At 45.6% G+C, this 13,373-nt stretch overlaps 1 protein-coding gene across 7 annotated transcripts in view; it reads right to left on the bottom strand.

The window, feature by feature from the left end:
- Positions 1-13,373, bottom strand: part of COL26A1 (collagen type XXVI alpha 1 chain) — a 172,394-nt gene that overhangs the window by 149,022 nt on the left and 9,999 nt on the right. The window lies entirely within an intron of this gene.

The raw sequence follows: 13,373 nt of genomic DNA, 5'->3' as shown, positions 1-13,373 counted from the left end.
GTTCCAAATCTCCTGATAGTCAGCTCCCATTGTACTGGTCTTAATTCCACCCTGCTTGTTATGGTATCATTCCCCAGCCTCCCACCATTCTGAACAACAGCAGAGTAGGAAAATTCTGCTTTTTGGTGTGGTGGAGTTCTCTGTCAGCAGGGCTTGAACGAGCTGGGTGCTGAACAAGTCCTGTTGTTGTCCTGCTGAGGTTACTGCCTAAAAATGGGCAAGGGAAAATGCAGAGGAGGGAGGAATGAGTGTCTTACACTGTCTCAAGAGAGAGACAGACCCCTCACTGCAAGGTGTATGAGACAGAAGGAACTGCAAAGTCAGCACAGGGAATTCAGAAGACCTTCTTGCAGAGACCTTCTCTGAAAAAAAAAAAAGTTTTAGGTTCCAGTGACATGCTTGAGGGGACACAAAAAATTTCTCCTTTGCAAGCATTGCCCATTTTGCCAATGACTGGTTCACATTTTTGTGAATATTTTGGTGTGGAATGTTTTGTGATGCTTTTGTACATCACTGTAGTTAACAGGTTTGAAAGTCACTTTCCTACTGACTGGAGATCAGAACTGGGGTCACTGTGGGACATGGAGACACCAGCTTGTGCTCCAAAACACACCCAGTGCTTGTGTAAGCATTCCCTGCTGAACCAGAGCCAGAGTCCTGGCTCCTCATCTATCTTAAAGCAAGAGCCCTCAATAGAGCTGATCCCTTCAAGCACCACAGTGTGATAGATGACTCCCCAACCTTGCACACCAAAAATCAAAATGGTAATGCACCTGCACATCCCCTTCCCCTTCCCTAAAACCACCTCCTGTCTGTCAGTTTGATTTCCCCAGAACACACCATTTACAGCATTTGTTGCTTTTTTCCCCCTTTTTGCATTCCCCTCCCATCTCCACAGGAATCCCTGCTCTCTGGATAGCTCCCATTTCCATGAATAGGAGGCACAGATGCCAGCACCACATGGGGCCAGCGGGCTGGGGCTGCTCGCTGACCCTTGGGCTACAGCCGGCCAGGAGGGCTGGGACACCCAGGGAGGGGTGGCTCTGTGCCACTGCCACCAGCCCAGCAGCAGGGACGGGGCTCAGCTTGCAGCTTGCCCTGAGACACTGCTCCTGCTCACCAGAAACACCCCTGGATTCCTCAGCAGGGAGTGTGCACTGGGGGCACACCTGAGGGGACCCCAGGTGGGCAGAAACGTCTTACAGAACCACTTATCACAGATTTGTCAGGGATCTGTGCTGTATAAACAAGGATCAGGACTGTGGACACACCTGAAGTGATCCCAGGTAGGCAGGGAGGCCTTACAGAGTCACTTAGATTTGTCAGGGATCTGTGGTGTATAAACAGGGATCAGGACTGTGGACACACCTGAAGTGATCCCAGGTGGGCAGGGAGATCTTTCAGAACCACTTATCACAGATTTGTCAGGGATCTGTGGTGTGTAAATAGGGATCAGGCACTGGAGTAGCCAAATGTCTCTACTGACATCTTCAGCATCAAAACAAGGGGGGAAGAGATAAAGTTAATGTAGCTTCAGATCACATGATGACATCAGATCCTTTAACAGGCTCAGCAGAACTTCCTCATAAAGTTTAGGGAGCAGGACCAGGAGAAACAACAGGAGCTAAAGGCTAAAAATGTGATCATTCAAAGTAAAGTTTTCTTTTACCTTTCACTTGCACACTTGATGCCATCAGCCACTTGGTCTCTCCAAGCCTTAGTCATGGGGTTTGTCCAGACAGGGGTAATATCTCCTCATGCCATGGGAACAGCCAGTTGAGCACAGAAGGAAAAGCAGCCAGGAGAAAGGGTGAGAACAAGAGGGGTTGGGAAAATCACAGCCCTGCATTCCCAGAATGACCAGGTTGGAAGAGACTTTCAAGATCCTCAAGAGAATCCCATGCCCCAACACCTCAACTAAACCCTGGCACCCAGTGCCACATCCAGGCTTTGTTAAACACATCCAGGGATGGGGACTCCACCACCTCCCCAGGCAGGCCATTCCAGAACTTTATCACTCTTTCTGTGAAAAACTTTTTCCTAACATCCAACCTATATTTCCTTTGGCACAGCTGAAGACTGTGTCCTCTGGTTCTGTCAGTGCTGCCTGGAAAAAGAGACCAACCCCACCTGAGCACAGGCACCTTTCAGGGAGTTGTAGAGTGATAAGGTCACCTCTGAGTCTCTTTTTCTCCAGGTTGAGCACCTCCAGCTCCCTCAGTGGTTCCTCATCAATCACTACAGGAATGGAGAAGCTCCCCGAGGCTCTCCATGCATTGCCTCCCTTGCCTGAAGCCATCACCTGGGTTTGCCAGGCTGAACAGGACTGGCAGCTCCTGGCAGGCTAACAGATCCTTCACTCAAATCCAGGGACAAATCCACCTTCCTGAGCAGGAGCACAGAGAGCAGTGACAGTGATAAAGCACCACACTTATCACCTCATCTCTAAAGCAGAAACACCAGTGTGGGCATTAAAAAAAATAAGGGGCAGACCCCAAAGATACTCAGCTGATCAAATGTGAACACAGATTTCTCCAGCTTCTCTCTTTACCAACAGAAGAGAGGGTTTGGTTACAAAGGTACCCACAGCCAGGAGTGAAAGGTACATCACACTCTTGGCTTCCCATAAATAGCATAATTTTCCTACAAATACAACTTTTAGGGGTTTTTACTGCAGCACACAGGCAGGTGAGACAAAAACAGGAACACAGCTGGTCAAGGATGCGTTAGGACATCCAGCTTGGAACTCAGATAAAATAGCGCAGTGATTAGAACAGAAAGACAGACAGACAAAACCATCCCAAGACTTCCCTTTGCAAGCCAAAAGTCAGCAAGAACAGCATACAGAATGCAAGCAGGCTTCAGGCAATGTGATGAAAGGCCCCATCATGGCTTACAGAGATTATAAATGACCCTTTATATTATACACAGATGCTAGGAAGGAAGGTTTAGGACTTTTACTGGCACGCATCCAGGATGGCAGAGAATATGTTGCTGCTTATTCAGAAAGAATATTCCAACCAAGCAAACAAAATGATCCAAACAGCAGCTCCTTTAGGATCTCATGCATGCTCATCACCAGCATATTTAGTGTGATATTCTGCATCCCAAGGAACTGGTCCTTGCTCAGAGAGAGGAGTTTCACTTGGTCCATTTCCTCCAGCTGTTTCCAAACACCCCATCCTCTCACACCCTATTTAATTCTTGGAAGACTTTCACAGAAAACAGAGGATCTGCAGATCATGGCCTGCAAGCTGCTGATTTAGACAGTTTCCTTCTGGGGCTACAGACCCAGATCTCACGTCTTGATCCCAGCTGACAATGTCTTTTTCCAGAGGGAATGGGGGTGTTGATGCCAGCAGCTATCTAATCACATTCACTGTGGAGGTTCAGGATGTTGCTGTGGACCCTTCAGGCTAAATGGAACAACAAAATCAATAGTTTGCTTCCATTTGGAGATACTTTGCAAGCTCCTGCTTGGAGCTTGAACAGATGCTGAGGGGTTCCTGCTCTCTGCTGACTCAGCAAAAGCAGGGATGGCTTTGGGCACCTGGACACTGAAGGGACACAAGAAATCCTCACCTTCCAGAGCACATGGGAAACAGCCTGAGAGCATCTCACAGGCTTACTCAGAAAGCTGGAGGTGCAGTTTGCTTCCATAGGCAGACACCAGACAAAGCCATACCTGCACCCCACTGATTTTCTGAACCTCCTGCACCCCTCAACAGAAGTTTGTTTGGACTCACAGTTCACCCCTGGAGATTCTGATGTTTTTGCAGCCTGTCATCCAACAGTGAGAGAGAAAAGGGACTGCAGAGGGTAGAGAAGTGTAAGGTAACATACAACCAAGCTAAAATACTGTAGGTTCCAGAAGAGCCACACACTCACATATCAAAGCTTAATTCCTGGATAGCATAGTTACAGCAATCATTTCATGGATGGGAAAACACTGACAGAAAACTTCATCTTCCCTCCCTTCCCACCACTGAGATTTGCAATGTTCCCTAAGTCCACAGGGTGCATAAGGGACCTCTTCATCCATCCATCCATCCATCCATCCAATCTTAGGAGCACTCACACCACAACACACAGAGCCATCCCCAAAAGCAGTGTTTGCTTCTTTCCTAGCCCAAACTGCTCACTTTTTCCAAGCTTCTCTGCATCCTGGGGGTCCCTGGAGGACGTTCCAGGTGGTTCACAAGAGAAAAGTCCCCTGGCTGTTAGCTGGCTCCATTTCACTGGAGAAGGGATCACAAAGTGAGCAGTGTCAGAAGCACTGGGCTGAACTGATCAGGACCCAGCAAGGGCTGGTGAATCAGGACCGTGCAGCTCAGGAATGGAAGTGGCTGCATTCCTGCCTAATCACTTCTTTCAGAGGGGTGACAGTTCAGCACCACACACAAACCCAGGGCTGCCTGCCCTGCTAGGGACAGACCTACAGCAGGCACCACCTCCCCCACAGGAGCTGATGCTCTCACTGGACTGAAGGACACGGTTCCAGCTCCTGAAATCTGTGGTCTCCCAGCACACCATGCTCCCACCAGCTCAGAATTGCTTCCAGCAGAAACAATCCCCCCAGCTGGGCTCTGCACAAAGCCTGTTGTAGAGCTGAGTGGAATGGAGATTTGGCGTGGGTTTGGTAAAGAGTTAACTGGACAAGCCAGAAGGAAGAGAATTCTTTCTGAGAGTGGGAGAACACTTAATATGCAGGATGGTTTCATCAGCACCTGTTCCACGTGTTTGGGCACAAACTGACCCTCCCCATTCTCAATAAATATCACAGAAGTCTCTCAGGAAGGTTGGCATTTCTGATGCTTGTGATTTGCCCTAAAGCTTTGTCCTGTGTAAACAACTGCACTGAATTATCTTTTTGTTTCCATAAGGATAACACACTGTGTGTTATACTTAGCAGAGATCAACATTTAGGGCACAGAAAACAGTAGGAGTGTTTTGATAGCTAGGTAGATTTCCCCAAGTTTCCTCATAACATTTTTCACTGGAGCTATCAATTTCCCTGCAATCCTAGCAAGGAATTTCAATAAAATCAGAAGGTCACTGACTTTCACTGGGAAAAAGTTGCTGTTCTGACTCAATGAAAGCAAACTGTGCCCTTTTCTCTGTGTAAATAGTACAGCATCCCATTTGCTCTGCCAGAACAGCAATCCATACACTCTGTGCTGCAGCCCAGCATTAGGAGGGGTTAGTTATTTATATATTCCCTTGAGGCCAGGAGCAGAAGTTGCCCTCAACATTCCAAGAAATCCAAATTCAAAAGCTGCCAGGCTCTCTGGGTTATCTCTTCCTGAACCATCCACTTCTATAAAATTACATTATCCCTTTCTTATTCACAAATACACACCTCCCTGAATGTGCTTTGACTCTCATCAGGATCAAGTTTAGCAGCTAATTCAGTTGGCTGGGGCCAGGTTACTCTTTACTGCTGTGACCTGGCTGAAGAGGAAACTATCCCATCACATGTTACTGGAAAGCTCAGATAAAAGCCAAGTTGGGCTTAAGTTTCCCCTGTTCTTGGCTGTATTCATGCTCTCCCCAGGTAACTAGGTTTTAGGATCAAGGCTGTCATCCAGCTCATTGTCCAGCTACAGAATTCAATTGTAACCAGCAGTCTCCACACTATTGGAATGTTCAGTGTTGATGGATTGATTCAGGATTGCCTGTAGATAGATGGACCTTTGCTAAGGAACCCATGAAAGACCACCTGGCAGGGGTGAGGGGCTGGCTGTACACGAGCTTATCAAGGCAGGGTTCAGTTCAAAGCAGATTCTGCTCCTCCATTACAAAGTTTTAAGAGGCCTGCAAGTCAGAAGCCACGACAAGCCACAGTAATCTTGCTGTCAATATTGATGTTTTACGCATGCCTTACTCCCACTGAGCACTTCAGAGTCACTAATAGAGGTTACCCTGACTCCTGAAAAAAAAGGCAGAGAAATCTCTGTAACAGCCCATTCATTTTGGGAGAGGAATAAAACTGGAAGGCTGCTGGTGTTTCTGAAGCCAGACAGCAGCAGCCATTTGAAGCAGCAGAGAGCCAGAGGCACGAACAAGAATAAGACGAGTTCCAGGTCTCCCACTCTGCTCTGTTGGTCAGACAAAGGTTGGAAGGAACTCCAATCTCTCTGCACACACCACCACTCCACCCCCACAATAAGAGTCTGAACAAAGTGGCCATAAAAATAAGTTCTGGCTAGCAGAGCAAGATGGGACAATTTATCTAGGAACCTCCCAATAGCATAACCCTTCCCCAGGGGGGCAATATGTCCTGTGCTTTGTGCACTTCAAATACTCACTCGCCAATAAGAGCCTAAAGTTTTCCCACACAAAGTGCATTATCAGAGCCTGCTGGAGGGAGTTTAGTCCTAGAGGAATCTTTACCTGAGGAGGAAAACACAGTTCAGTCTGCACACAGCTTCGGTCTCAGTCTTCAGCAAGTTCTGCAGCCAAGCACATTTAACTGTGCTTTCCTTGCTTTGTTTCATGCAGGGATGACTCTCCAAAAAGCACTACCTTGAGGGCTGAGCTTTCTTCCATCCATAGGAAAGTGCACAAGATTTTACCTTATCCTCCTGCAGCCACTGAAGTTACAGGGGCCAAGGGAAAACCTCTCCCTCTTGGAATTATTAAATGCCTAGAAGCAGCATAGCTAAATACCAAGTGTGCAACTCTTCTTAAGAGACAAGGAGGGATCCAGCTCCCAGAGCCACATTCAGCTCCTTCAGCCATGAGAACATCCCTCTTCTCTTCTAATTTTCAAACTCATTCACTAGGCACCTGGCAGCTGCTGCAGATAAGAACACTCACCTGTTACACACTCTTGGTCTACTTGTAGAGCATCAGCACTGATATTAAGGAAGGATAGAACAGAGGGAGATGAAGATTTAAGTGTTGATCAGGCAGGGAGTATCCGAAACTAACTGATCACTTTCAAAATGTGTCCCTCTGAGCCTACACACCTGTTTGTGTGTAAGGGCAGAGGGCACAAGGAATATTCCTCCAGCATCAAGTCCCTCTGATTCATACCCAGTACCCATCTCCTCTCAGTTTGCCAGTGACATGTTCCAACTGAATCAAACCATAAATATGGTTGACCTGAACCATAATTACCTTCAGCAGTGAAATGAAAGAAGTTAGTCCATGACTGAGCGCTCAGAAATAAAAGGGGGCTTCACCCCTTTGAAGTTCTTTGCTTTTACAGACATTCTTTTACACACTGCAATGTTTTGCTGCTCCCTCCCATGAGCTTATCATAATCAATGAGAAGACAGTAGTTTCCAGTGTTCACAGAGGGAGGAAAGAGGAAATGTACAAAAATATCCATGGAATCTGTCTTTGTTAAATTAGACTGACTTGATGGAATTTGGCATTTGATGTCCATGCAGCATGGAAATCATGCACAATTACAACCAAGTATGTCATTTTTGCAACATTAAAAGCTGCTTGAATTAGAGCCTTTCAAAGGAAGAACCTGAGTCTAAACATTTGTGCACAGCTGGATAACGTGGTTGTAGATAGGTCTAACACCTCCATACTGAGAATACATCCATAGAATTGATTTGTTCATTCCTAAAAAGCCTGACCTTGAAAAGAGGGGTGGGATCACAGGAAAAAAAATCCTTAGGACCTTGATTGAAAGTAGAGAGTTGGGATTTGGCAGTAGGGATTTGGCAGACCAATGGTTTGTCTGAAACAGATCCCTGTGGTCAAAGTCTACATTTGGTACTTGTCTGTGTCCTCTGAGGGTCTGATCTAGAACTGGTTAGGCTGAGGACAGTGACCCTGATCCTCATTAGTAGCACCTGACTAACTTTGATAAAAGTCAGCGCATCTGAGTTTACAAAAATTCATTCAGAATTAAACTCTAAATCTGATTTAGCAAGAAGTAGAGTGTGAATTTTAAGTAGAAGAACAGGGCACTGACGCACACCTGCTTGTCCTCAAAACCTTTGCAGAAAAGAAAACATTAAGAAAAGCAGTATAAGGAGTCACTGACCCTGTCAGAGCATCTTGTGCTTTACTACAGCTCTTGTTGTGGCTACAGCTGCTCCTCTGCCATCCACAAAGGCAGTGCCCATGGCTGTCTTTAATTCCCCTTGTAACAAAACACTTTGCACAATTTAGTCCTCCAAAAGGGGCAAATCAGGCTCCTGCTGGTTTCAGCGTCTCCTTAAATCCCACCCTTTGCCCTACAAAGCCTGTATCTGCATCACCAGCCAATCTGCAGGGATTGGACAGGGCCTACTCCCAAATTTGTTTTGTTTTTTTTTTGCTTATAGAGCTCTGTACAGACAACAGAGCATCTTTGTGCCTCCCATTCAGCCCACTGGTGCCAAACTCCCAGCACTTACCAGCAGCAATGAATGCCACATGCATGACAGGAACACAGGCACTTGGCCTAAATGAAGCAGTGTTTTTCATTAACATTATACTGGCACCAAAAACCACAAACTACAGCAAGAACAAAAGACAATGTCAAAAGGACAGTGTTGAGTGTATAAAAAAAAATTAAGATGGCATGATCAAGCTTCCTACTATTGCATGATGTTAATCTGCTCATGTAACATGCATGTTTTGGATTTTTCCTACAGCTGAACAGTTGGGATATTGATGCTCTGGAGAAGGTACATCCTTTTGATAGCTAGAAACAAGCAAACAAACAAAAAGTATTGAACGAGATCCCACAGACAGGACATTGCTTTCTCTTTATGGCAATACAGATGTGTTTTCCTTATGTTTTCAACCATCAGAGCAGTGAGTCCCAAATGTATCAAAAACCAGATTAAAGTTTTAGCTCCAGATTCACAAGTCTTAGGATGCAACTGGAAATACCTGCACAAACAGCTGTGTGAGGTAAACTGAACCCACAGCTCTTCTAGCAGCACCCCTTCCACCTGCCCACTTCTCTTTTCCTGTGGCACATTACAATTTTTTCAGTCTAGGTCTTCAATTTGGTCAGCAGCTTGTAAGGAATTTGTGGGCTCTGGTGTACAAGGGACTGCAAGCAGACATTTCTAAGTAGTACCTACCATGTGGTTGCCCATCCCTGTTGGGACTAGGATTTCATGGGCCAAAGGCATCTCTTCCAGACTGAAGCTGCAGCAGCTGTGCAGGCTCACTCCTGGTTCAGGTGGCTGCCAAAGAGCCAGACCCGACACCAACCCCACTGAAACCACCAAGGGAACAGCCTTTCCTCAAGTGCAAGAAAACCCTACAGTTTTCTAATGTTTCCTGTGCTGGAGGAGGTGATTAGAAACAATAGGCCAGTCTAGACAAATCCATCTTCTTCTTTTACTTGGAGACCAACTATTTCTCTTCTTCCTTTGAGATGTATCACATTAGCCACTTGTGTTCAGTGAGGCAGCTGAAGCTCAGGTACCTGTGAGCCAGCATTTGCACCAGGCCTGAGACAAGACTCCAAGAAGATTCTTGTGGGGACAGCTGTTTGTGGGGACCCCCCAAACACGTCAGCACCTCAAGAGCAAAATATTTTTCTCCAGGAACTGCTCTACCAATGTGCCAGGTCATCTGTGCTGTGTGCAGTAGATAAATCAGGCTGTTACCCCCAGCCCAGCCCAAAGATTCCCAGGATGAGCCACTAAGACCCAGTTCAGTGAAAACAAAGCCTTGGAAAACCTTTCTGCCTGGGTATTCAAAGTGTTAATCAGCCTGAAAAACAAAACCCAAAGACTGTGTGTTAATTTGCTATTTAAATTGAAAACTTTTTTATTCCATGTCTGCCATGTCTGGCACAAGGCTGTCCTGGGCGTTACTACAATAAAAAATAATTTGGAAAATAATCCTATTGTTCCAGTCACACCCATGGGAGTTTCATGTGTAGGGAAGTAGGAACATCAGAACTGAGATCTGTCCTGTCATCAGAGAGCTGAGTTTGCCCTTTACAACAGCCAGTTTTGATCCAAGGGCATATTGAGAGCAGGATCAGAAGCTGAGCTAAGGCAGGAGGGTGTATCAATAGCTTTAAGGTTGATAAGTTCCAACTTGCACAGGCTAAAACTCTTAAAAACCACTATTAGCATAGCAATAGCCTTTACCAACACATGTTCACATCCATGGGTGTTAGTTTATCACATCTTTCTATTCCTTGCCTCCCTCTCAAGCCAGTCCTTCCCAGAGCCCATGTAAATGAAGTGCATTGCTCTAAAACACCTCCTGGTTGCCAATGAGCAGCCCTTCCAAAGAGCCTCCTCTGCACTGAGGCCTCAATGAAACCTCCCTGCAACTACAGCATGGCTGGGATGAGACAGTTCCAGGCACAACAATCTGCTGTACCAGCAGCCTCCTTTTCACCTTCCTCCAGACTCCCACTCTTACACTCTCCTGACTGCACCCATCCAATGCCATAAAAATAACCCCACAGGGCTTGCTGTAGCTCAGCCCTTTGCACACAGAAGTCCCAAACCCCTGCTAGTGAGCACCCAGTACTGCCTCATCAAGTTCTAAACTCACTCTTCAGCAGATGGTGTGTTTTAATCACACAGAACCCACTGCACTTTGACAACTCTCTCCAGACAGACTGTAAAGAGACAGCAAGAAACTAAGTGCTCTACCTAACTGTTTTCAATGTAAAAGGTTTGTTCTGCTTTTAAACAGCTTCCTAAGCTTTCAGTGGTTCTGGAAGCAACCATACCTCATTTCTAGCCAAGAACAATTATTTGTATTCTCCTTTTAAACCCTGCTGCAACCCAATTTGTTCATTAGAAATAAAAAGAGCTTAAAAAAAGAAAGCCTTTCTCTTGTGAACGGAAACACCAACACCTTTCTCTGTTATTAAAAAATTCTTGAGCAATCTACAAAACTGCTTTAGTGCCTCAGTGCTTTGGAAGCCTCTGTTTGGAAGGGAGGAGATCTACATTTCAGTATCCAGGTGGAAAATGGGTTTGATTTGGCCAAGTAATAACAGCTGAAAAAAAAACCCTCCATAGGCTGTGCATGCACAGTAGATTCCTTAGGAATGATAACACTGCCTTGAAACATTCCCAAGGAGACACGTGGGAAACTGGATGGGGAGAAAGCAGCATTGAGCAAGAAAGGGGACAGCAGGAGGTCTGAAGGAGATACAGGCATTTGGTCAGAAAAATTCCTGTCCTGTTCTGTGCAGAATTGTACAGCAAACTCCACTAGATGGGGGTTTGCAGGGTTTCTTTGGTGGTGGTTTAGGTTAGAAGTTGCCTGCTAATGCAAAAGGACAGGGCAACCTAACTGCTCCACCAGGCCAAGTGCAAAAATCCACAACTTAAAGCATTTTAACCACAAATTGGTGAAAATGCAACCTGATGCCCACAAGTGAACCAAACTCCTAAAGCAAAGGTTTCACAGGCACCCCTCATCCTTCTGCTGGGAATGGGAATGCCTGGAGTTACTGGTGAGAGGGTCTTGGTCTGTGTGAGCAAAGGGGTGGCTGACACTAAATACATTAGACACACAATACTGACAAAAGCTTGGGGCAAATTCAAGGCAAAACCATTAAAGAGAGATTAACTTTTTTTCCTCTTCTCCTATTTACACACATTTCTGCCATCAGAGAAGGAAGAGTGACACAAATAGCATGCAAGTTAAAAGTTTGATTAAAACAAGCAGTTGTGACCTGAATTTTACCAATGGCTGACAGTTATTCTGTATTTCTGGTACCTTTTACGTGGTTTGGGAACATCTTACTGTTGTTTTACTGGCTGAGGACAAACCAGCAAACCTGTGAGTGACACACAGCAACAATCTGTGTTTATTATTGCACTAAGTATGTACACAAACATCCTTCACACACAACAGCTCAAACTTGTTTGTGGTTTTTCCTCCCTCATACAAACATACATGAGAGTTTTCCTCTACATCTTTCACTACAGTTTGGAGAAATCTTTCCATGCATTGTCTCAGCAAAGGATGGTGCCAGATTAAGCCACCCTGGAAGCAAAGCCAGCAGCTGCCATTGCCACAGCACTCACGTGAGCCATTTCTAAGGAGATGTAGAGGGATATATGAACACTGCAGTGCTGAACATCACATTAAATGGCTGCGACAGACTCGCATCACAGCAGAAAAAAAGTGGTTTGAGTTTCACTAGAAACCATTCTCATTCACAAATCAAAAAGGCTGATAGAATCTCAGAGCACAGAGTGACAGAACAACTCTTGAACTGGCTCCCCTTGCTGGAGGTATGTCCTGGGAACAGCCTGCTCACCTATCCAGCTGTTTCTGGCAACACTTGAGCCACAAGCCCATGGGAAGTATGTGATTCCAGTCAAATGCTTATGTGGGGTTTGGTGTTGGTCTTTGTGGTGGTGGTTTTTGGCTGGTTGGTTTAAAAAAATCCAACCAAACAACAACAAAAAAAACCCAAACCACACCCACACGTGGAGTGTGCCCTGCAAAGCCAACCTTGCTTCCACAGGGATGCTGAGATCCAATCCATCACCCAGACACAGGCAGCACAAGATGACTCCCAGGCTTAGCCAGGACACCAGCTGAAATGTCCAACACAAATCAATCCAGTTTCTAACTGCATTCAATTCAAGAGACAAGCTGGGATGATTCCTATAATTTCCATATTCCCACTTTTCTCCTCCTTATTCCCAGCCACTGTACAGCTAAGCTACACAGCTTCACTCTAACCTTCCTAAAAGTTATGCAGCAGCTTCTCCAAATGGTACCTGGGAGCTGAAAGTTTACCTTCAGCAAAATTCCAGTCATTTGCAGAAGCTACTTTGAAAACCTTCTAGTTCAGATGCCAAGAACCACTTGGCAAGGCCTGACAGACATAATTAGAGAGCTTGATTGTTTCAAAGGACATTACCCAAGAAAATTAGTACGTTGCTGCGGTTCTTGAAATAAATTTACAATGGGTTTGGTTGCAGAGGTCTTGCAAGGGTTTTAGCAGACTTTTAATTACAGTATCGGGCCTCAAGTATTTTTCTAGTGCTTGGCAATATGAGATCCTATTATTTCTGCTTGCAATGCACACTCATTCAAAGCTTATCCACAGGCTGACAGCCTAAGAATTCCTACCACTCTGTAATCCAAAATTTTTGTATCATTTGTGATATACATTAGTGACTTCCAGTAACAGCTGCCCCGAGACAGCATTTTACTGTGTGATAGTTTAAACCCTTTGGCTCGGTGCTGTATCCTGAAATACACTGCAGGGAGGCTGTAGCTTTTGCTGCAGGTTATGCTGATTTACAGCAGCATTAAGCCAAGCCCTCTAACATCCTACAAAGCCAATTTGCCTTTTTGCTCTATGCTGTACTTCAGATGGGAGCAGGGGAAGTTTGCAGCATCACAGCCCAGAGCTGCCTTTGCTCCATGGCTGGTGCTCTTGGGTCACACCCATTGTCACAGGCATT

This window comes from Camarhynchus parvulus, chromosome 19 (assembly GCF_901933205.1).
Source record: "Camarhynchus parvulus chromosome 19, STF_HiC, whole genome shotgun sequence".
Classification (NCBI taxonomy): Eukaryota; Metazoa; Chordata; class Aves; order Passeriformes; family Thraupidae; genus Camarhynchus; species Camarhynchus parvulus.
The sequence above is the reverse complement of the archived record's forward strand: the minus strand, read 5'-3'. Positions and strand labels throughout refer to the sequence as shown.